Genomic DNA, 22,811 nt, shown 5'->3' on the forward strand with positions numbered 1-22,811 from the left:
GTAGATTATCTATAATGGAGACAATCCACGCACACTTGTATAATCCATTCTTGAATAGTGCTGTGGTGTTTCGGGTCCCCCAATTGGTAAGATAACCCCTCCATTACTGATGTATGCATCGGTACAAAGATGTCGTGATTCCAGTGCTAACGACGTACTCAGGGTAGGTCGTTTTAATCCATAATGAGGGGTAACTCGGCATAGTGATGAGATACAGCAAAATGTTTCAGGTAAATGCTGTAGATGGCAAAAAGGTCTCGCACTGTCAATAACGGCTGTCCCCTCGAACGTGATTTTTAAGGTAATTTGGAGATGTAAGTGATTTTTTTTTTTTTTTTACTTTGAAGCCGGATATTTAAGATTTGAAAAGTGCGGCAAATTTTACGTATAAAATGACACATTATTCAAAGTCATTGCAAGGTTCAATAAAGGTGGGGATTAACTTAGAATAGGGGAGGGATACAACAAAATACAATTTCAAATTGGAAGGAGCATCCCAAGAAATGAGAGGTGAGGGGACTAAAGCTTTTCGGTGGTTCTTTGCGACACCCTGTATGTGTTTCGAAATACTGTTGGTAAATGTTCTATGTAAAGTCCTCGCCGTTATGTGGACAGTTCGTACACAATTCTATCTCTCTTACGCTACTTGCACGAAAGAACAAATGCAGTAGATGGCAGGTCGCATGAAGAGGAAAGTCACGCCAAAAGCGGGTGCCAAACTGCATAGAGGAGAGGTAGAATTTAGGTTAACAGGCTATGATAGTTTTAAGTGACATGGCAGTAGAGTCACACGGTACATATGTTGACGACATGCTTTACTGTTGAAATCAGCTGCGAAAATAGAGCGCCGAGCTAATATCGAAAAATTTCAATCTTGTGTGTGTTCGATTACGGGTCTATGGGTGCTATGGACAAATGTGACATGCCACTTAAGGGAATATGTTCGCCAAAAACTGGCATGGTACAAAATGGTTGTTCTCAGTCCTTAGACAAATGCGTATTAAATTCCCATTCAATTTACAGGAATCATACCCATGTCAGTAACCAGATTTCACGTCAGCCACGTTCATGAGATTTTGGAGACATGCTGCCATAAGAAGAAAAGCATCATGAGATCATCCAACCATAAAATAAGGCTACTCATTTCTGGCTTCGAGAAAGACTCTTTCCAAACACCGTTGAACTGTCAGTGAAAACGACAAGGACGTCTAAGGAGATGTATCACATGGAGCAAGATTGAAAAGGGAAAGAAATCGTGTTATTGCCATAAATAATGTGATGTAGGACTGTGTGGTGTGCCTGTTTGGAAATATAGCACACAAAACATATTTTATGAAATGTACTGTATGTACTTTGGTCTACTTTTTGGAACTTTAGCAATAAAGCACAAAGTACAATTTATTTTAAGAACTTACTGGGGACAACAGATACAGGAGAGCATACGATGATAACGATTCAGCAAAGCAGGCATCATATCATGCCCGTCACAGAGGATGCTATGCTATGGGGCGTCCAACCGCACACGGATGTGCGCACTGTTATGGCGCACTCAGCAGTGTAAGGACTAAAAGAAGACCTCGAAGCAATTCAGAGATGTGCTGCTAGAGCTGTTACTCGTGAAGGCAAGTAGGAATCCCAGGAGGGAAAAGACTGCAGAACAATTCTACTGCCAATATCTTACAGTTTCTGTAAGGTCTGCGAAGTCAGGGTAAAAGCAATCAGGACCCTTACGGAAGTTTGTAGCAGATTATCCCTCACTTCATTTACTACTGGAACACAGAAAGGAACAAGCTGCAGCGATATCGGGTACCCTCCGCCACCCACACCATAGTGCCTTACGAGGTATGTATGTAGTTAAATATGTACAGCAATTTGTTAGTTACTACTAGTATTATTTGTTCCTTCCGTTTCTGCCAACTGGGAACCATGCAAAAATTTCATTTCCTTCTGATTTCCTCTTTTCCTTTTCTCCAGTACTATTCCTTTTTTTAAAATCATGTCTGTTTATATTTCTTCAGTTCACTTCGCTGCTGTCCTCCAACCATTACTATTTTGGAATTCTTATAGTATTAACACTTTCCTTCTGCAACTATCTGTTAATGTTGCTACTTTCTGTGTTTTTTAATCTTGCATTAAGTTTCTTGTTAATGCCTTCTCCGGTAGATACTCGTTCTTGAGGATTGTCAACCTACTGCCAACGACACGTAAGTGGTCTCTTTCTCAGCAGTGAAGCGTCGTTCTAATGTGGTGTCCTGGATGTTGAGCTTGCGCGTTTGCCATTCGGTTGACAACACGCTCTGATTGTAGAATAACACGTAACATTAACTAGATATGTACCAGAGATCATCTAAAGATGGAAATGGAACTCTCGGTATCGATCATGTAATAAAAAGGTTATAAAACCATACTGCAGCCTGAGGCTATTTCATTTATAGTTTCTAATCACATACGGCTGTTGATTCGTACTTAAACCGAATTAGCGTGCCAATGAAAGGAAAATTTGGAGGAAGATCGAAAGACGAAAATAAATTTAAATTATTTCTTCACGAAATGCTGCAACTTGTTCCATTTTATTCTTGGCTACTGACTGTTAGGGGTTATTTGCGACCACTAACTATATGCCTCAGCCTTGTAGCACTAAGTACTGAACGACTCGGTTGGCCTAGCGGTAATAAATTACGAGGTGCATTCAAGTTCTAAGGCCTCCGATTTTTTTTCTAATTAACTACTCACCCGAAATCGATGAAACTAGCGTTACTTCTCGACGTAATCGCTCTGCAGACGTACACATTTTTCACAACGCTGACGCCATGATTCCATGGCAGCGGCGAAGGCTTCTTTAGGAGTGTGTTTTGACCACTGGAAAATCGCTGAGGCAATAGCAGCACGGCTGGTGAGTGCGCGGCCACGGAGAGTGTCCTTCATTGTTGGAAAAAGCCAAAAGTCAGATGAGTAGGGAGAATGAGGAATCACTTCAAAGTTGTTATCACAAAGAAACTGTTGCGTAACGTTAGCTCGATGTGCGGGTGCGTTGTCTTGGTGGAACAGTACACGCGCAGCCTTTCCTGGACGTTTTTGTTGCAGTGCAGGAAGGAATTTGTTCTTCAAAACATTTTCGTAGGATGCACCTGTTACCGTAGTGCCCTTTGGAACGCAATGGGTAAGGATTACGCCCTCGCTGTCCCAGAACACGGACACCATCATTTTTTCAGCACTGGCATTTACCCGAAATTTTTTTGGTGGCGGTGAATCTGTGTGCTTCCATTGAGCTGATTGGCGCTTTGTTTCTGGATTGAAAAATGGCATCCACGTCTCATCCATTGTCACAACCGACGAAAAGAAAGTCCCATTCATGCTGTCGTTGTGCGTCAACATTGCTCGGCAACATGCCACACGGGCAGCCATGGGGTCGTCCGTCAGCATTCGTGGCACCCACCCGCATTTTCAGGTCGTCATGCAGGATTGTGTGCACAGAACCCACAGAAATGCCAACTCTGGAGGCGATCTGTTCAACAGTCATTTGGCGATCCCCCAAAACAATTCTCTCCACTTTCTCGATCATGTCGTCGGAACGGCTTGTGGGAGCCCGAGGTTGTTTCGGTTTGTTGTCACACGATGTTCTGCCTTCATTAAACTGCCGCAACCACGAACGCTCTTTCGACACATCCATAACGCCATCAACACATGTCTCCTTCAACTGTCGATGAATTTCAATTGGTTTCACACCACGCAAATTCAGAAAACGAATGATTGTACGCCGTTCAAGTAAGGAAAACGTCGCCATTTTAAGTATTTAAAACAGTTCTCATTCTCGCCGCTGACGGTAAAATTCCATCTGCCATACGGTGCTGCCATCTCTGGGACGTATTGACAATGAATGCGGCCTTATTTTAAAACAATGCGCATGTTTCTATCTCTTTCCAGTCCGGAGAAAAAAATCGGAGGCCTTAGAACTTGAATGCACCTCGTATGTACATAGACGTTCATCGTGAATCAGTCTGTTAAATTAGGTAGAATAATGATCAAAAACAACGTTATCATCGAGGCACTTATGACGTTAAGATTCATGGCGGGCTTTCTCACTGCCTGGCGAGCTGCTGTCGCTGCAGCTGTTAGACGTCAACGGTTTTCACAACAGTAAGAGTCGTGCAGTGCTCATCCACTCCGAGACAAGAAAGGGATGCGCCGCAAAAGAATTCCGAATGGGAAGGAAATCGGTAGACGTCATGTGCATGTGCAGACAAATAATTACAATTACATAAAAGTTGGGTGATTTAGTCAAGAGAAAGAGCTTCAGAAAAAGATCGTGTAAGTAACGCGATAGTTCACGTCTGCCCCGTACTCGAACTGTTATTCGGTTTGCCATTCGTTGACAGAGCTGTTGGGCGCCCCGCTGAGGAATATCGTGCCAAATTCTCTCCATTCGGCGAGCTAGATCGCCAAAATCAGGAGCTAGGTCGACTGCCCTCTCTATAATGGTCAAAATGTGCTCAGTTGGGGAGGGATCCGGCGAGTTGCTGCCAGTGACAGGGTTTGGAAAGCATGAAGACAAGCAGTAGAGTCGCTCGCCCTATACGGGCGGGCTTTATCATTGTGAAAAGCGATTCCAGAATGGCTTGAGATGAAAGGCAACAAAAGGAAGCGTAGAATATCGCTGTAAGGATGCCGCGGATGCACCTTTAAAGCAGTCCTACTAAGAAAATAAAATTGTCAGGCGTAATAACGGGCGACACGAAGATTTGTATCCCACCACGGTCTGGGATATCTCCACACACGTTCTCTCCCTGGAATGTCAGTGGCTGGGGAAAATTTTTCTTCAGTGCTGAGTCCCGCTTCTAACCGATGTCCGATGACCAGCGAAGATGTTTCTGGAGACGCCCCGGACAGCCGTGGAATACCAACCTGACCGTCACGCTCAATACAGCTCGGCAACCAGGTGTGATGGCCGCTTCATGGCAGAACCCCTTTCGTTGGCTCTTAGCACTATGGGATTTAACAGCTATGGTCATCAGTCCCCTAGAACTTAGAACTACTTAAACCTAACTAACCTAAGGACAACACACAACACCCAGCATCACGAGGCAGAGAAAATCCCTGACCCCGCCGGGAATCGAGCCCGGGAACACGGGCGCGGGAAGCGAGAACGCTACCACACGACCACGAGCTGCGGACCCCCTTTCGTTGTCCTACGTAGCGCCTTTACAGCACAATGATATTCTGCACCCCTTTTTGTTGTCCTTTATGCAAGTCATCCTGGGCTTACCTTTCAGGGAGCTAATGCCTGCCAGCCCAAGGCGAGAGTTTAAACAGCTTGTCTTCGAGCTTTCCAAGCCCTACCTCGGCCAGATACGTCGCCGTATCTCTCCCCAGTTGACAATGTTTGGAACATTAATGGCAGCGTCCCACAACCAGCACGGGACTTTGACGATGTAACTCGCCAATTGGACGGAATCTGGCACGATATCCCTTAGGAGGACATGCAAGACCTCTATCAATCAATACCAACCGAAATAACGCGTAATTGGCTTGCTCAATTTTTGAAGCTGTTTCTCTTGAATAAGTCATCATATTTTCTTCTGAAATTGTAATTATTTCTTTGTGTGTACTTGTACCGATCTCCGTCCTATTCGGATAATTTCTTCATGGTAAGGTTTTTTGCCTTAGAATGTAATTTCGGAGCGAGTTTTATTTTGGTTACCCCTGTATGCCAGGGATCACTACAGCAGATAATTTTCGGTGTTGCAAATATTTTTACGGTTGCGCCTCGCGCCAACTGTGACCTTACCTTGCCGAAGGTAGACGTGTATCATCTGTGTGTGCGCAGCAATGGTAACTACAAGATTCACGGGAAACAAAATCGAACTAGCACAACCTATGTCATCATTTTACGAATTACCGTTAGTCACAATTCCCTGCCGCAAGACGTAGGCCACAAGATGATTAAGAATCTACCATATCTGATTTGGGTGTATCGGCACTTTATATTTCCAATCGCCTTTTTTTTTATACCTAAATTAAGACAGGATTCAGTCCTCTGTCAGTTCTAACCTTTTGGCTACCAATGGGACCTGAGTGTCCCATGACAGGCTATCAGACAATGAGTCGGAATTTCCTGTGTTGTGTTCTGCCCACTCGTCTAATATAGGATGCCAAGAAACCTACTTTCTCGGATCGCTAGACAACGATTCAAGCAAATCGTATTAATTAAGTTTATTACAGTAAGACAAATGATCATACTTCGCGTATTCACAAAGGTGTGTCTCAAGCAAATGGCGACATGCAAATAATCGATGTCCTTCATTATATACAATTCCAATGGTAGCAAAACAGTACAGTTCATAAATCCCTGCTGTAGCGTTCGCAGGACGGCTCGTCTTCAACTCGGACCACTGAAGTCCTCTTCGTGTAGATGGCGCTACCATCACGGCGTCGTCCTAGATAGGCGTCTGTCACCGTACTATTGGCTGATGCCGTCTCCAAGCCCTCTCTGCTGTGACGCTCCTGCTGTCGCGCCGGCCCTTGACGGTATGCCGGAGCATCCTGCATGTTATTGCTGTGTATAAGTGCCCCTCTGGTAAATGGAGGACAACTGATGGTTACCAGAATTCCGTCCTCAAATTTCATTGTTAACCATCGTCTCCGTATGGTCACATCGAATTAGTTCGCATCTGCAAATAGGTAACCCAAACACTAGAGTGGTATACCTTCGTGCCTTCCCGAACCCATCGTGTCAAGGACTTGCATCCACAAATTGGCGCTTGCCACATCACAAGTGAGGTCCATATTCAGCACCTGTAGCGTGAGTTACAAACTTGGAGGGACGCTCTGTTCACTGATGTGTGTGTGTGTGTGTGTGTGTGTGTGTGTGTGTGTGTGTGTGTGTTTGTGTGTGTTCTCCGTATGTCTCGCCTTTTTGCGCAGTCGTCTTCTGAAACCATTGATGTAATTATGGATAATCTTTTATACTAACGTGACAAGAGACATGGCATAATTCCAAATGTCTTGTCGAACCTCGTTGTACCTGGCGCAATGTGCAATTCGACGTGGGGTAAACTCAAGTCGTTTGAAGACTCCTGCAGATATACTTAGTCAAGCTGTCTCTGTAGCCGCCCATAACTACGAAACTGTTGCCGGTGCAAGATGTTGTGCACGAGCTGGCAACTCTATTGTGTTCCACCAATATTCGATAGGATTCACGTCGGGCGATCTTTGTGGCCAAATCTTTCTCTCGAATTTCCCAGGATGTTCTCCAAGCCAATCGCAATCAGTCGTGTACCGGTGACATGGAACATTGTCATCCACTAAAGTTCCATTGGTTTTTGCTAAGATGAAGTCCATGAATGGTGGCAGATGGTCACTGAAAGGTTCAACTGGATGTAACTGCAGCTCACAGCACTGTGATGCAACCATCAGCTTGCACAGCGACTTGTTGACTACTTGGGTCCGTGCTGTAGTGGGGTCTGCGCCACACTCGAACCATATCTCGAGCTCCTACCAAGAGAAATCAGGACTCATGTGACCAGGCCACGGTTCTCCTGTCATCTAGGGTCCAACCCACATGGTCACGAGCCCAGGAGAGGCGCTGCAGACGATAGCGTGCTGTTCACAAAGCCACCCGCATCGGTCATCTGCTACCGTAGCCCATTAACGTCAAATTTGGCCGCACTGTCCTCTTGGATAGGTTCGTCGTACGTGCCACATTGATTTCTGCGTCTGTTAAACACAGCGTTGCGTGTCTGTTGGCACTGACAACTCTACGCAAACGCCGTTACTCTCTTTGGTTAAGTGAAGACCGTCGGCACTGTGTTATCCAGGGTAATGCCTGAAATTTGGTATTCTCGGCCCACTCTTGACCCTTTGGATTTCGGACTATTGATTTCCCTAACGATTTCCGAAGCTGAATGTCCCATGGGTCTAGGTCCAACTACCATTCCGCGTTCAAAGTCTGGCCGGCAGCGGTGGCCGAGCGGTTCTAGGTGCTTCAGTCTGGAACCGCTACGGTCGCAGGTTCGAATCCTGCCTCGGGCATGGATGTGTGTGATGTCCTTAGGTTGGTTAGGTTTAAGCAGTTCTAAGTTCTAGGGGCCTGATTACCTCAGACGTTAAGTGCTATACCGCTCATAGCCATTTGAACCATTCGTTAAAAGTCTGTTAATGCCCGATGTACGGCGATAATGACGTCGAAGAACCTTTCCACATGAAGGGCAGCTCCACCAGTGATTTTGTTTTCTTTTATACCTTGTGTAGACGATACAACCACCTGCTGTACATAAATACACTCCTGGAAATGGAAAAGAGAACACATTGACACCGGATTGTCAGACCCACCATACTTGCTCCGGACACTGCGAGAGGACTGTACAAGCAATGATCACACGCACGGCACAGCGGACACACCAGGAACCGCGGTGTTGGCCGTCGAATGGCGCTAGCTGCGCAGCATTTGTGCACCGCCGCCGTCAGTGTCAGCCAGTTTGCCGTGGCATACGGAGCTCCATCGCAGTCTTTAACACTGGTAGCATGCCGCGACAGCGTAGACGTGAACCGTATGTGCAGTTGACGGACTTTGAGCGAGGGCGTATAGTGGGCATGCGGGAGGCCGAGTGGACGTACCACCGAATTGCTCAACACGTGGGGCGTGAGGTCTCCACAGTACATCGATGTTGTCACCAGTGGTCGGCGGAAGGTGCACGTGCCCGTCGACCTGGGACCGGACCGCAGCGACGCACGGATGCACGCCAAGACCGTAGGATCCTACGCAGTGCCGTAGGGGACCGCACCGCCACTTCCCAGCAAATTAGGGACACTGTTGCTGCTGGGGTATCGGCGAGGACCATTCGCAACCGTCTCCATGAAGCTGGGCTACGGTCCCGCACACCGTTAGGCCGTCTTCCGCTCACGCCCCAACATCGTGCAGCCCGCCTCCAGTGGTGTCGCGACAGGCGTGAATGGAGGGACGAATGGAGACGTGTCGTCTTCAGCGATGAGAGTCGCTTCTGCCTTGGTGCCAATGATGGTCGTATGCGTGTTTGGCGCCGTGCAGGTGAGCGCCACAATCAGGACTGCATACGACCGAGGCACACAGGGCCAACACCCGGCATCATGGTGTCGGGAGCGATCTCCTACACTGGCCGTACACCACTGGTGATCGTCGAGGGGACACTGAATAGTGCACGGTACATCCAAAGCGTCATCGAACCCATCGTTCTACCATTCCTAGACCGGCAAGGGAACTTGCTGTTCCAACAGAACAATGCACGTCCGCATGTATCCCGTGCCACCCAACGTGCTCTAGAAGGTGTAAGTCAACTACCCTGGCCAGCAAGATCTCCGGATCTGTCCCCCATTGAGCATGTTTGGGACTGGATGAAGCGTCGTCTCACGCGGTCTGCACGTCCAGCACGAACGCTGGTCCAACTGAGGCGCCAGGTGGAAATGGCATGGCAAGCCGTTCCACAGGACTACATCCAGCATCTGTACGATCGTCTCCATGGGAGAATAGCAGCCTGCATTGCTGCGAAAGGTGGATATACACTGTACTAGTGCCGACATTGTGCATGCTCTGTTGCCTGTGTCTATGTGCCTGTGGTTCTGTCAGTGTGATCATGTGATGTATCTGACCCCAGGAATGTGTCAATAAAGTTTCCCCTTCCTGGGACAATGAATTCACGGTGTTCTTGTTTCAATTTCCAGGAGTGTATATCACGGAATTTTATGGCCTGTGGCCGTGCCCCCCCACCCCCAATCGTCTTAGAAAACGAAACAGCTGGAAATATTCTCTTTATGGTGTTACTTCTGACTAAGACATTAGTATTTATAATACAGGGCTATTACAAATGATTGAAGCGATTTCATAAATTCACTGTAGCTCCATTTATTGACATATGGTCACGACACACTGCTGATACGTAGAAAAACTCATAAAGTTTTGTTTGGCTGAAGCCGCACTGCAGGTTTCTGCCGCCAGAGCGCTCGAGAGCGCAGTGAGACAAAATGGCGACAGGAGCCGAGAAAGCGTATGTCGTGCTTGAAATGCACTCACATCAGTCAGTCATAACAGTGCAACGACACTTGAGGACGAAGTTCAACAAAGATCCACCAACTGCTAACTCCATTCGGCGATGGTATGCGCAGTTTAAAGCTTCTGGATGCCTCTGTGAGGGGAAATCAACGGGTCGGCCTGCAGTGAGCGAAGAAACGTTTGAACGCGTGCGGGCAAGTTTCACGCGTAGCCCGCGGAAGTCGACGAATAAAGCAAGCAGGGAGCTAAACGTACCACAGGATGGTGCTCCACCGCACTTCCATCATGATGTTCGGCATTTCTTAAACAGGAGATTGGAAAACCGATGGATCGGTCGTGGTGGAGATCATGATCAGCAATTCATGTCATGGCCTCCACGCTCTCCCGACTTAACCCCATGCAATTTCTTTCTGTGGGGTTATGTGAAAGATTCAGTGTTTAAACCTCCTCTACCAAGAAACGTGCCAGAACTGCGAGCTCGCATCAACGATGCTTTCGAACTCATGTATGGGGACATGCTGCGCCGAGTGTGGGAGGAACTTGATTATCGGCTTGATGTCTGCCGAATCACTAAAGGGGCACATATCGAACATTTGTGAATGCCTAAAAAAACTTTTTGAGTTTTTGTATATGTGTACAAAGCATTGTGAAAATATTTGAAATAATAAAGTTATTGTAGAGCTGTGAAATCGCTTCAATCATTTGTAATAACCCTGTAACCATACATTAATGTTTTTGAAACTAATTTGGTATTCAGAGAGTTAAGGCTTATTTCCCCTCTGGCTATGATGTGTAAATGTGAAAAGTTGCAGCGAGTATCAAAGTCCACGTTGTATTGTACGCATCTCTATGAATGGCAGGGTAGCTGAGTACGTCAAATCAAAGGCTGCAGGACGGGCGGAGCGTCCTGCCTCCAGTAAGTTGACAACAGCTTTACTTACTAACTGGTCAGCGTCAACATTTGATCTTCTCACATGAAAAACCAAAAATGGCTCTGAGCACTATGGGACTTAACATCTGATGTCATCAGTCCCTTAGAACTTAGAACTACTTAAACCTAACTAACCTAAGGACATCACACACATCCATGCCAGAGGCAGGATTCGAACCTGCGACCGTAGCAGTCTCGCGGTTCCGGACTGAAGCGCCTAGAACCGGACGGCCACCGCGGCCGGCTCATGAAGAACCGATGGTATTTAAAGGTCTTATGATATAACTTACTTGATACTTGATAACGAAACGAATGTAGACGGCTTAAGGCTGATTCAAAAGCATTTTTTAAGTCAGAGATTTGCCTTACTTTTTGGTTATGACCACTGTAACCCTTCGAAATACCTTTAAACACCAAGAACTTCGGGACAGCTGAGGAAAAGACTGTAGAGAAAATTATTCAAATGATATTTGAAAACCTGTGGTCATTATACATATTTTCGATTATGTGAAAAGTTTTCCAAAAACTTATTTTAACAATAATGCACATTCTTCTCTACATTGATTAAAGGAATAATAACCCCAAGGTAACTGTTTCTAGTTCCTCCTGTTGGTACCTACTGGATAAAAGTTGTAGTTTCTTCTTAATTAATTAATGTTAAAAACTACAAACGCAACAGCAATTGCTACATTTTCTACTGGGTGCAATAATTTCACGAACTGAGTACGACTTCTTAGACATAAGGGGAAGTGGCGTACAGACTGGTGTGGCAACAGCTGTCATATGAAAGTTGAGCTCGAGCGGTAATGATCAACGAACAAATTAACTCAGTGAACAAAAGATGTACTTATATTTCTCCAAATGGACGAAGACTCATTACAAATGAGGCAGCAAGAAACAGAGTCCAGCCATCACAATGTCGACAAGGAAAAGTCTCTCTTTACTAAAGCACGAATGAAGAGTATGGAGCAGCGACCACGCGGCGTCTGCATAGCAACACTCAGTGAGTTGACTCCGTCGCGAGCGGGCTGAGCCTCTGCCGTTGGCCATCCTGTAACGCAGCAGAGGGCGCTCGTGGTACCGAGCTGCTACAGGTGTGGCTTAGCAGGCGCGCACGATTAGGTCGGAAAGATCCCGCGCCACTACTTTCGCCGTCAGACGGGAAGTTTGAATTCCGTTCCTATGTCTTCCGTGGGGTGGTATCCATATGTGACACCACAGATACCATAAATGATTCTGTTTGCTGCTTGCTGGACTAAAAACATCAACATAAGACGTAACGGAAGAAAAGTAAACAAAACAGTATCTTTCCACCTTTCAAGTACACGCAGTCTATCTTAATTTACAAACTACTTTATACTGCACAGTGACGATATGTGAGCCACACAATGACACTGTGTACGCTTTAAGCTAGACTCATTTATGAATAAAGGTAAATTAATGTGTATATCTATCCTTCTAATTCCATGTGGTGCCTGTCTTACAATTTTAGGCAATAGTTGTGTCACTATTGTAAACAGCTCATCCACGTGTTGCATCTCAGCAGAAGCCCACCAGTGAGGTAAACAAACACAGTTTGTATCTTTTCAGCTGCCTATGCAGCGTTATTCGTAAGTGTAGCAGGTGTTTCGCAATAACATTGCAAGGATACCACAAGAGATACAGAAAACTTTTCAGGTGCCTATCCAGATGTCATGTGTGGCGCAGTAAACGGCGGAAGGGCATAAAAAGCGCACTATTATTTTCTGGAAAATATCACCACAAGTGATAAGGCTTCGTGTTATCACTACAATCTGCCACAAGACGACAAAATGAAAAAAATTCACATGAAGGGGCAGCGCTTTAGCGTCATAACCGTCAATGAACAAGTATGATGCCTGAGTGTAGCGCCGAACTGGTAGGATAATGAAATTATGAAATTTTACGGCTGTTGTACATTTTCTTTTTTTTCCTTTTTTTTTTGCAAGCCATCGACCAACCGAAATCCCAGTCTTTCACTTGTAGAAGATGGAATTACAGGAACTCTAAACTACTTAAACTGACAGGATACATGTTCTGACATGCATGAAATCTTGTGGTGCGCTCTACAGCAACACCAAAGCGGAATTTACTAACTGAAACTTGCGAGAGAAGCTATGAGTCATTTTTCGGCGTTGTAGTTTTCACGATGTTGTCTACCGAAAACGCGGAAGTATGAGAGTGGTTCAATAAGTAATGTCCCACTTTTTTTTTTCAGAATATATTTATTGTTGAGTCAGAATTCAGTGACAATACACATCAACATGTCTTTTCCGTGTCTCATTTTTCTACGTCAACGTTGTGGAAGAGCATGTATTCCCTGCTGGTAAAAGCTCTTGTCCTGTAGGCGTAGCCCTGTTTTCACTGTATGACTGACTCTCTCGTCATCTTAAAAGTGTGTTCTCCGCAGACAATCTTTAATCGGCAAGAATAATGGCATCTGCACGATTCAGCATGTCTGGAGCAGTGGCTGTGACAGGACGTCGGGAGAGTGGCTGGTCATGGCTCACTGTTTCTGCATTTCCTGAGACTATGACTTACTTTACCCATCGCCCAGCTGTACTCCTTATCAACTGAGGCATCGCCATACACTGCATACAAACTTTTATGGATGTTCAGCACGGTTTCTTTTTATGCACACAAGAATTCAGTAACAGTACGCTGCTTGTAGCGTGAGTCGTATATAGACGCCATTTTGACACTGTACTACGACTCGGCCATCTGCCAGAACGGTTCGAAATTTCACCAGCAAAGAGAACTAATATCAAAAGTGACGCACCAAGAAGGACGTTTGTTTATGTATATTAATGGCTTTTAAAAATAATGTGGCGATTTACTTATTGAACGACACTCGTATTTACGAATACCTTGTGTTTATTGTTCTCACACATGACCCTGAACTTGGCCCATTTTGAGTTTCATTAGTGCAATACGTAACATTTCTGACCATTTGTCACGCTAAATCAGATCTCGTGACTGAGGAATTCATTCACCATAGCTATGGATAGTCAGTTACCAAGTACTTAGTTTCAGCCGCTGTACAACATCTATGAATCTAGGATCTTATTCTGACCACAAAAATATAAATTAGAAGTAACGAAACTGTATAATAAAAATTACAAACAAAAGCAACGTACTGTAAGTACAAAATAACTCCAGCATGCTTGAATAAAATAGTCAAAATAGTCCAAATATAAAAGTGCAAGGGAAGATTATTTAGCTAGAATTCCATACAGTCAATTGGTATGGCCCAGCGGTAATGAGCTTGCACGTAGAAGGAAGGAGGGTGGGCGAAGCAAGGTATTTCAAAGAATCGGGTCAGTAACCTGTAACGAAAAAATTTCTACTTTGGGTCGATAGCATGTATTCCAGCACTGCCACTAATGCAACAGAAAATATTTTACCTGCTGAACCAGCCTCCATAATGCTGCTAATTCAACAACTGTCATTACAAGCAGCAGTATAATCTCTGTCACGATAGTCTACGTTGCACAATAACAGCTGGAAAAAAAGGGTGAATTTAGCTGTGCTGATTCCAGGCGAAATAAAGTCTTTCTGGGTCGGGCTTTAGTTGAATGTAATGATCAACCCAATGAAACACGTATGTAACGCAGCAGCGATGGCGAGGCATTGTAGCATCTGTGACCAGAGAGTATGCGCTTGACCGCGCGAGTGTTGCGAGCGGTTCTCAGTCAGTAGTAGTCTTTGCGAGTTAGTTGTCGCTATGCAGAGTAGCAGTCAGTCAGTCGTTGCGAGTCTGTAGCTCTGTCTAGTTGAGAGCAGTAGTCAGTCTGTAGTCGTCATGCAGAGCGGTCGGTCAGTAGTAGCAGCCCAGTGCGGTTGTGTGATGTAGGCGGTCGGCAACAATGGTCAAGATGAGGAATAAGGTATACTGTTAATTAATATAATCATTAGATAATGAAAAATTTTATTTATTGTAATTATTCTCCAACAAGTCTCTCAATAATAATTTTTTATTTCAAAAGCATTTTCTCAAAAGTTTAATTTTTTTGAACTAAAGATCTCGTTGCACTTCCCATTTCATTCCACTTCTTTTTGAAGAAAAATTTCACTAGAATTACAAAAAAAAAGGAGAATATTATTATTTGCAATGTAGTTCCTCCAAGTGGTGCGCAACAACAAGAGCAGATATGTGACATCCATTTATTCTGAGGTAAGACTTTAATTCTGATTGTTTTTACACAGGGCCAAAGACCGATATTTCGGTTTAATTGAATTTTCTTGTCACTGAATGGACTTTAATTTTTTTGAAGGATTTATAGTTGAGTCAGATTGCGAATTTCACATTTGTTGCCATTGTCAGTACATTTGATTGTGGGCAGGTTACGCATAGAGCCATGTCCATCAGCATTTCTAATTAGTATCGTTATTTTCTTTTAAAATTTTTGTGGGGAGGTTACACTTGGCTCCCATTTCTATTAAGTATTGCTATATTTTCTTATAAAAAAATTGCGGTGGGGAGGTTACACTTGGCGACACCCAGTCCAGGATCGTATTTCGTTGAGAGTCTTTTGAGCGACAGTCAGATATCTGCTCTTATTTGCTTAGATAATTAGGACTTGGCGCAACGCTTTTAATAATATTGTGACTTTCTTTCTACAGGTCAACGGCAATTTGCTGCTTTGTTGTATTTGTGTGTTGCTTTTGCATTGTGCTTATTTGCTTTGTGAAAAATTTTGACTATTGTAAAAATGCCGCGAAAGACTGTGAATAGTGTATCGCGAAGTATTGTGAATGAAATTACCGACTTAAACAACGTGACCGATAGTAATTGTGATACGCAACGTAATGATGACAATCCTGCGTTCACTAACAATCAGTGCATTCCAACCACTAATGATGACTTTCACCTTAATGATGAACAAACGAACTCAATTGTCTCGTCTGTTAACTTGACGACAATTGATGACGCAGAATGCTCTATTGTAATGAGCGCTGCCGAGCTTAACACACCCGATTTGGAAAATTCAAGTAATGTACAGACAAATTTGTCTAATGAAAATGAACAGGATACACAAAGTACGACGGATTTATTTAATTCCGAAATAGTGTGTGACAGTCTACATTCGACTGATAAACCTTTTTGTAAATTACAGAATGACCAAATTGTCACACAAAGCGAAACAATTCCAGTTCCACCATTAATTAGCACAGAGAATAGAAATGCTAATTTTGGCTCAGATCAAATTATGGTACTATTGCTGCAACGACTTAACCAAATTAATGAAAAACTTGGCAATAGTGACAAAAAACAAGACAAACTTAATGAACAGGTCAAACAACTTAGGGAACAGTACAAACAGCGGAGGGAAATGATGAATAATTTTTTCAAACAACTTAATGGAGGTTTTGACAACCATTGCAGGCAGGTAGATGAGGGTGTCGACAGCCATTACAAACAACTTAGCGAAACAATTGATAAAAGTGTCGATCTCACAAACGAAAAACAAGACGACCGTAAAGAACAGAACAAACAAGTTAGCGAACAGATTACAGCTGTTACCATACAATGTCAGGACACTAAAGTACAATTACGTGTGAATACTAAGACTTGTGCTAATAACAGTAATGAAAAAGTTGGCACTGTTGCACAAGAATTAAATAGTACACATGTAAGCACAACAGAATTACATAAAGACGAAGTTAATGCAGTCACTGAACAATGTTCAACAAACGCAACACAGATACACGAAATTAATGCAGTCACCGAACAATGCCCTAAAAACGAAGTACAGATTCGCGACGAAGTTAATTTAGAGTCAGTGGAAGTTTCATACACTCCGAATACGGAAGTTGACGAGAAAAGTGAACGACACAATAACCAGATTGACGAAAGTATTAAAGTAACAGAATTAACAATTATTTCAGTCACCAATACGTCACAGAATCCGCCACGTTGCGAGCATTTGTCAGACTTACGCAGCGTGTATAATGTGAACAATTTACAGCAACTACGCGACTTAAAATCCGAAAAGCCACGCGACTTAAAATCTGAAAAGCTACGCAACTTGAAATCCGAAATCACACAGACAAACAGACTTTCACACAAACCTGAACGTATTATCAAACTAAGTGACGAGAACGTAGATTTCGAGCAATTTGCATTTGTAAGAAAATCTAAGGAATTTAATAATGACAGCGTACAGGCACACGCTTTGCACTGTATACGACAATTTATCTTTGTACATTCACCGCTATTGCCTGTAATGCAGAAGCTAGCTTTGAACCAGATGCGACAATTTATTTTTGTATTTACAACAGCATTGCCTGTAATGAAGAAATTTGAATTAGCACGAATACAACAATTTGCCTTTGAAATTTTACCGCTATTGCCTGTAACACAAAAGCTAAAATTTATTTGCAGTGCGTAAAAGACCTCAGGGGATTCATTACGCTTTAATGAATATGTGCCGTAGCGAGCATAGGGCCCCGAGCTGTAGTAGTGCTGTTTCATCTTTAGTTTTCTGCACTGCTGCCTTCTCTTCTACTATCCTTTATATCTATCCAAACTGCTCTTTAACTATTGCTCTTTGTAGTATTAAGAAACATGTAATGAATATCCGATGTGACAAACTTTTACCGAATGTGACAATTTTCAGTAGGCACTCCCGTAATGACAACTACCGCCGTAATTTTAATTACAGATAAAATCGTAATCATCAGTATGTGTAAAAGTAAAATTAACAGCAAACGCATTTTTTGGTAACAATAGATGTTTTTCACCACAATAGCATGAAAGTCAACCGCTTAGCATACGTAACCAACAATGCAGTCTACAAGGTCAACCAAACTTTAATGTTTCGCCGCGTGCATGTATAGTCTCAGCGCCAACAAATAGTAACGCATGGCAGCAAAGAAATAACTACGTACAGACAACACTCTATTTCAATTCCTATCGCAATACACCGTATAGGAATGATTATTAGGACAGACGTAAAAAAAATGATGAGCACAATTTTCAGCGTACATTTAATAACAGTCGATCTTATGAGCAGCAACAACATCAGCAACAACAAATAATCATGAATGGAACAGACAATAGGTGTCATCCATAGCGTAACACGTCAGTAAGAAATAACAGAACAGTTCATATAGTGGATATGCCACAGCATCCTCCCGTAAATAACAGGACGAACGATAGAATTTAACCAGATACAGCACAGATTGCATACTACAGTAACGCAAACATTACTTTTGACACGCAGAATTTTGTTCACGAGAATGTTATTTGAAACATGCTTTATTGAATGCTCTACTTTTATCGCACCCAGATCTTACTAGAAATTTTTCCATTGCTACCGACAGTTCCAACACCGCTTTAGGCGTACACATTTTCCAGGAAATAGAAGAAGATGGTTCTACAGTAATTAAAAACATCGCATTTGCAAGTCGCATTTTGTCACCTGCTGAACGAAATTATTCCGTCACAGAACTTGAAACATTATGTGTTGTATGGGCTTTCACGAGATTTAGGCACTTTCTTTACGGCAGACATACCACCGTCTACACAGACCATAGAGCTATACAATTTTTACTTTCAGCTAAATTCACTCACGACAGGTTAAGCAGATGGAAACTATATTTACAGGAATTTAATTTTACAATAGTTCACATTCCCGGTACGCAAAATGTTATAGCAGACGCACTATCGCGTTCTCTCAGTAACAATCAGCAAGACATCGCAACCAACTTCTGCAAAGCAAATTTCAGCGTCATGTACATTCAACAAGTTGCATTTGAAAATTTTATTTCATCGTCATTACAGGACATAGCACAAGAACAAAATAAGGACAATGTGTGGAAAGAAATTAAACACCTTTGGCAAGATAGGAAAAATGTTACGATTAGGAACCACTACACTGTACGCAATGACATTCTGTTTCGCCGCTCTCATCCTGACAGCAACATTTGGTTATTATGCATTCCTGACGAACTGGTTAACAAACTAATTTGGTACACTCATTTAAGTTACGCACATTACGGAGCACGAAAATGTTTTCTTATACTGAGACAGAACTGTTATTTTACCAACATGGAAAAACGTATACGACGAGTTTTAGCGTCTTGTAAAATTTGCCAGAAAGCTAAATCAGACACCAATTCACATATTCCTCCTTTATATCCCATTATACCTGTGAAATTAAGACACATGGCCGCAGTAGATATTTTTGGTCCGATTCCGAGAACTAACAGAGGTTTTTGCTACATTTTTGTCGCTGTTGAGCTCACTTCAAAATTTGTTACTTTCACTCCGTTACGCAAAGCTACTGCTAAAACTGTTTCGAAAGCATTTGTAAAACATTTTCTATTTCATGTAGGGCATGTAATGAAAGTAATTTCTGATAATGGATCTCAATTTCGTAGTAGTGTATGGACACGCATGTTACGAGCTAGAAACATTTCTCCGATCTATATATCCAAGTACCACGCTTCTTCGAACCCTTGTGAAAGATTAATGAAGGAAATTGGTAAGCTGTGCAGAATATACTGCCACAAAAGACATATTGATTGGGATACACACATACTCTCATTCCAAGATGTAATTAATTCCATTCCAAATGAATCCACTATGCTATCTCCGACTGTTATACTGAAAAACGTTGAACCACCGAACAAAATTAAAGAATTAATAGAATTCCCCAAAAATCGTCGCCTACGACACCACGAAATAATTGACATTGCGCTGAACAACATCAAACGTGCCGCAGAGCGCCGGAGAAGACAGCAAAAACAGGTTTGTACACGCCGCGACTTTCACGTTGGACAGAAGATATTAGTACGTACACACTATTTATCCAGCAAATTAAAAGGTAAGTGCAGTAAATTTGAACTTCTATACGCAGGTCCGTATCGGATTCGCAGTATCCCTCACCCCAATGTTGTACACGTCGAAACTTTGAGAACCAGAAAATCGAAAGGCAATCACCATATCTCAAACATTAAACCGTTTATAGAGTGAAACCACTGTATGATTCAACACACTATGATGCCATTTACTAATGCAATTAATTCACCTGACTAATTATTGATGATTATCGTATTTTTTTTTTCTTGGCAAGTGCCCGGCAAGGTAAGGTTAGCAGGTCGCTTTTCTTGTCGTTACACATCAGACCGTGCACATTTTCCATTTTTTTGTGTATATGACTGTACTCCAGTTTTGTTTGTATGCACTATGAAATAGTTAAGATATAACACACACCAGTCGACTTTGACATTTTTTTTTTTTTTTTTGCTTTTTTTTTGCCTTATGACATCTCAACATCGTGACTGTTTCACATTTTTTTTTGCTACTGCATTGTATTATTCTGTGTACATTTTTTCGCATCAGAACACTGTCAATGTCTTGGACATATTACGTTTTCTGTCATGTTATGCTGTATGGTTAATTGTGTCACCATAAACCAGTCATTATTTAGTGGGTATAGGATTTAAATGCAAGACATTAATCTTTGTTCATCAATTTCTGAAAGGAATGATGATTCTAAGAAATAAATTTAACATAAATGGGAATTTCACCTACGGAATAAACGAAAGGAGATGCAATAACTTTATGAGGAAGAGTAAAGGGATCAGGATTAACAAGCATTAACAAGACTATACTATACTCATCACAGAATAGCAGTCTTAACTAATTTTTTCTTTCAGAATACAAGGTGATTGATGCAGGCTGTCAGAGAGAACTACACATCTTATTTTTAGTGATGAAATATGCTAGAGATAAGGAATAGTTAGGTAATGAGTAATGAAGTGATTTTTTGCAGATGATAGTGAATACTGATGAATAATGATGAAGGAAATGGTATTATGAATAATGAAGTTTTTCTTTACAGATGAGGATAATGTTGAAGTTATGTATTTATGCTACGTAGTTATTTAAGTATTTGTTGCAGTTTGCTTTGACAGCAGGTGTTACATTGCATAGTAGGATGACTGAAAGTTTTGGAAAGGACAGCTATGAAACACATTTTATACACATTTCACTACTTGTTAATTCGAAGTTCACTACTTTTCAGCATAGTGTGCGTTTCTTCCTTCAGGTCAATAATCCGTTTTTGTATTTTTTCCAGGAGAAGTTTTTCATGACACTTACTAAACCTGTTACTTATTATACCTGTTCTAGTACTTGCATTTTTATATTTTTTACCCATTTGTGTTTATCATTTATAAATGTGATCACATGTACTGCCTTGTTACATAATCTTGCTACAGCTGACTCATGACGAATGACGTTACCTATCCTCATTTGCAGCAATAGGTCAAAAGCAAAAAGTATTATGCCTCAGCAATTAATTATCGATCCCAACGCAGTGCATTGCTACCAAAAAAATGTATTACCAGTCCCACATAATGTCACTAGTTTATGATAATTCTGAATAATACTGATCAACTCTGAATAGCATGTCACTCGAGTAATGACCTCTTAATGAGACTATATTCAAAATAATGCTTTGTCACTAGCTAGTAACTGCCACTGTTTATTGTAATGCCTGTGATTACTAATGATTTGACTGTAATTAACTGATTTTTAATAATGACTTTGTAATGATCTGAATAATACTGAATGATGAACTATGTTTTATTCTATTCAATACTTGATGGCCACTGAGTGCCAATAATTAATGTCAATCAACGAAATTGTTATTAATTATGCCATTAATTAACTCTTGTTTTCAATGTTCATACTTTGTATTTGGAAATGAATGTGACTGTTTCATAATGCTTTGTAATTAGGAAAAGACTAATGATTCTTAATAGATTGGAATGACACATAATTAATTAACTATGGTACTGTTTAATAATGCTTTGTAATTAATTAAGGCTAATAATTCTTAGTATATTGAAATGACAAATGATTAATTAATTAACTGTAATTAGACAAATGATTAATTAACGACAAATGATTAATTAACTGTAATTATACAAATGATTAATTAACTGTAATTAGACAAATGATTAATTAAAGACAAATGATTAATTAACTGTAATTAGGAGAAGGTTAATGATTCTTGATTATACTCTGTAACTGAAAAGAATGCGATTATTTCATAATGCTTTGTAACCAGGAAAAGAAGGCTACTGATTCTATGTAAAACAATTAATGAACATTTTTCTGTAATACTACATACTTGGTACAGAAATGTTCAATAACTGGGCTATGAATGCCACGAACTATCAATGAAGACTGTAATTGTCAATATTATGTGACTTGATGTCCTTCACCTCATAAGCTGACTACCCTGAATTACTGCAATGTCCATTTGTCCTGTTTATCCCAGTGATCATGGAGCACTATATTTGGTTTTGCACTAATTCTACGTTGGTGTGCCTTGTAAGAGTGTGGTGTTGACACGACATGCTGTCCACCACCATGAGCGATGAAGACATTATTATGGTCCCACTGTTTGGTGTACCTAATGTACTGCCAAAATGAAAACATGGAACATTACTACGACAGTTCAGTGTCTTGGCTACACTGATAAATTCTGATGGGAAAAGAACTTCAAGTTGTGTCACTTGGTGTTGTACTACTGTGGAAAGATATGGACTTTCAGAGCAGCTGTGTGCAATCTAAAGTGCTACAACCATGATGCAATCCTTCCCTTTCCTATCCTGATTCTTGTCACATAAAGAAAAAATTTTTTGGTAACATCATTTATGTTCATAGGTTATACATTTTTCGATTCGCTAAACTCCAGTGTGAGTACACTTATGTCACTGGTCGACATGATGTTTGCCATTATGTTTATTTGTTGTGAAAATACTAAAGACATTTTTCAGTGCATGTGCACTTTGGACATGAATTTTTTTTTTGCCATTATG

Source organism: Schistocerca americana, chromosome 6 (genome assembly GCF_021461395.2).
Source record: "Schistocerca americana isolate TAMUIC-IGC-003095 chromosome 6, iqSchAmer2.1, whole genome shotgun sequence".
Lineage (NCBI taxonomy): Eukaryota > Metazoa > Arthropoda > Insecta > Orthoptera > Acrididae > Schistocerca > Schistocerca americana.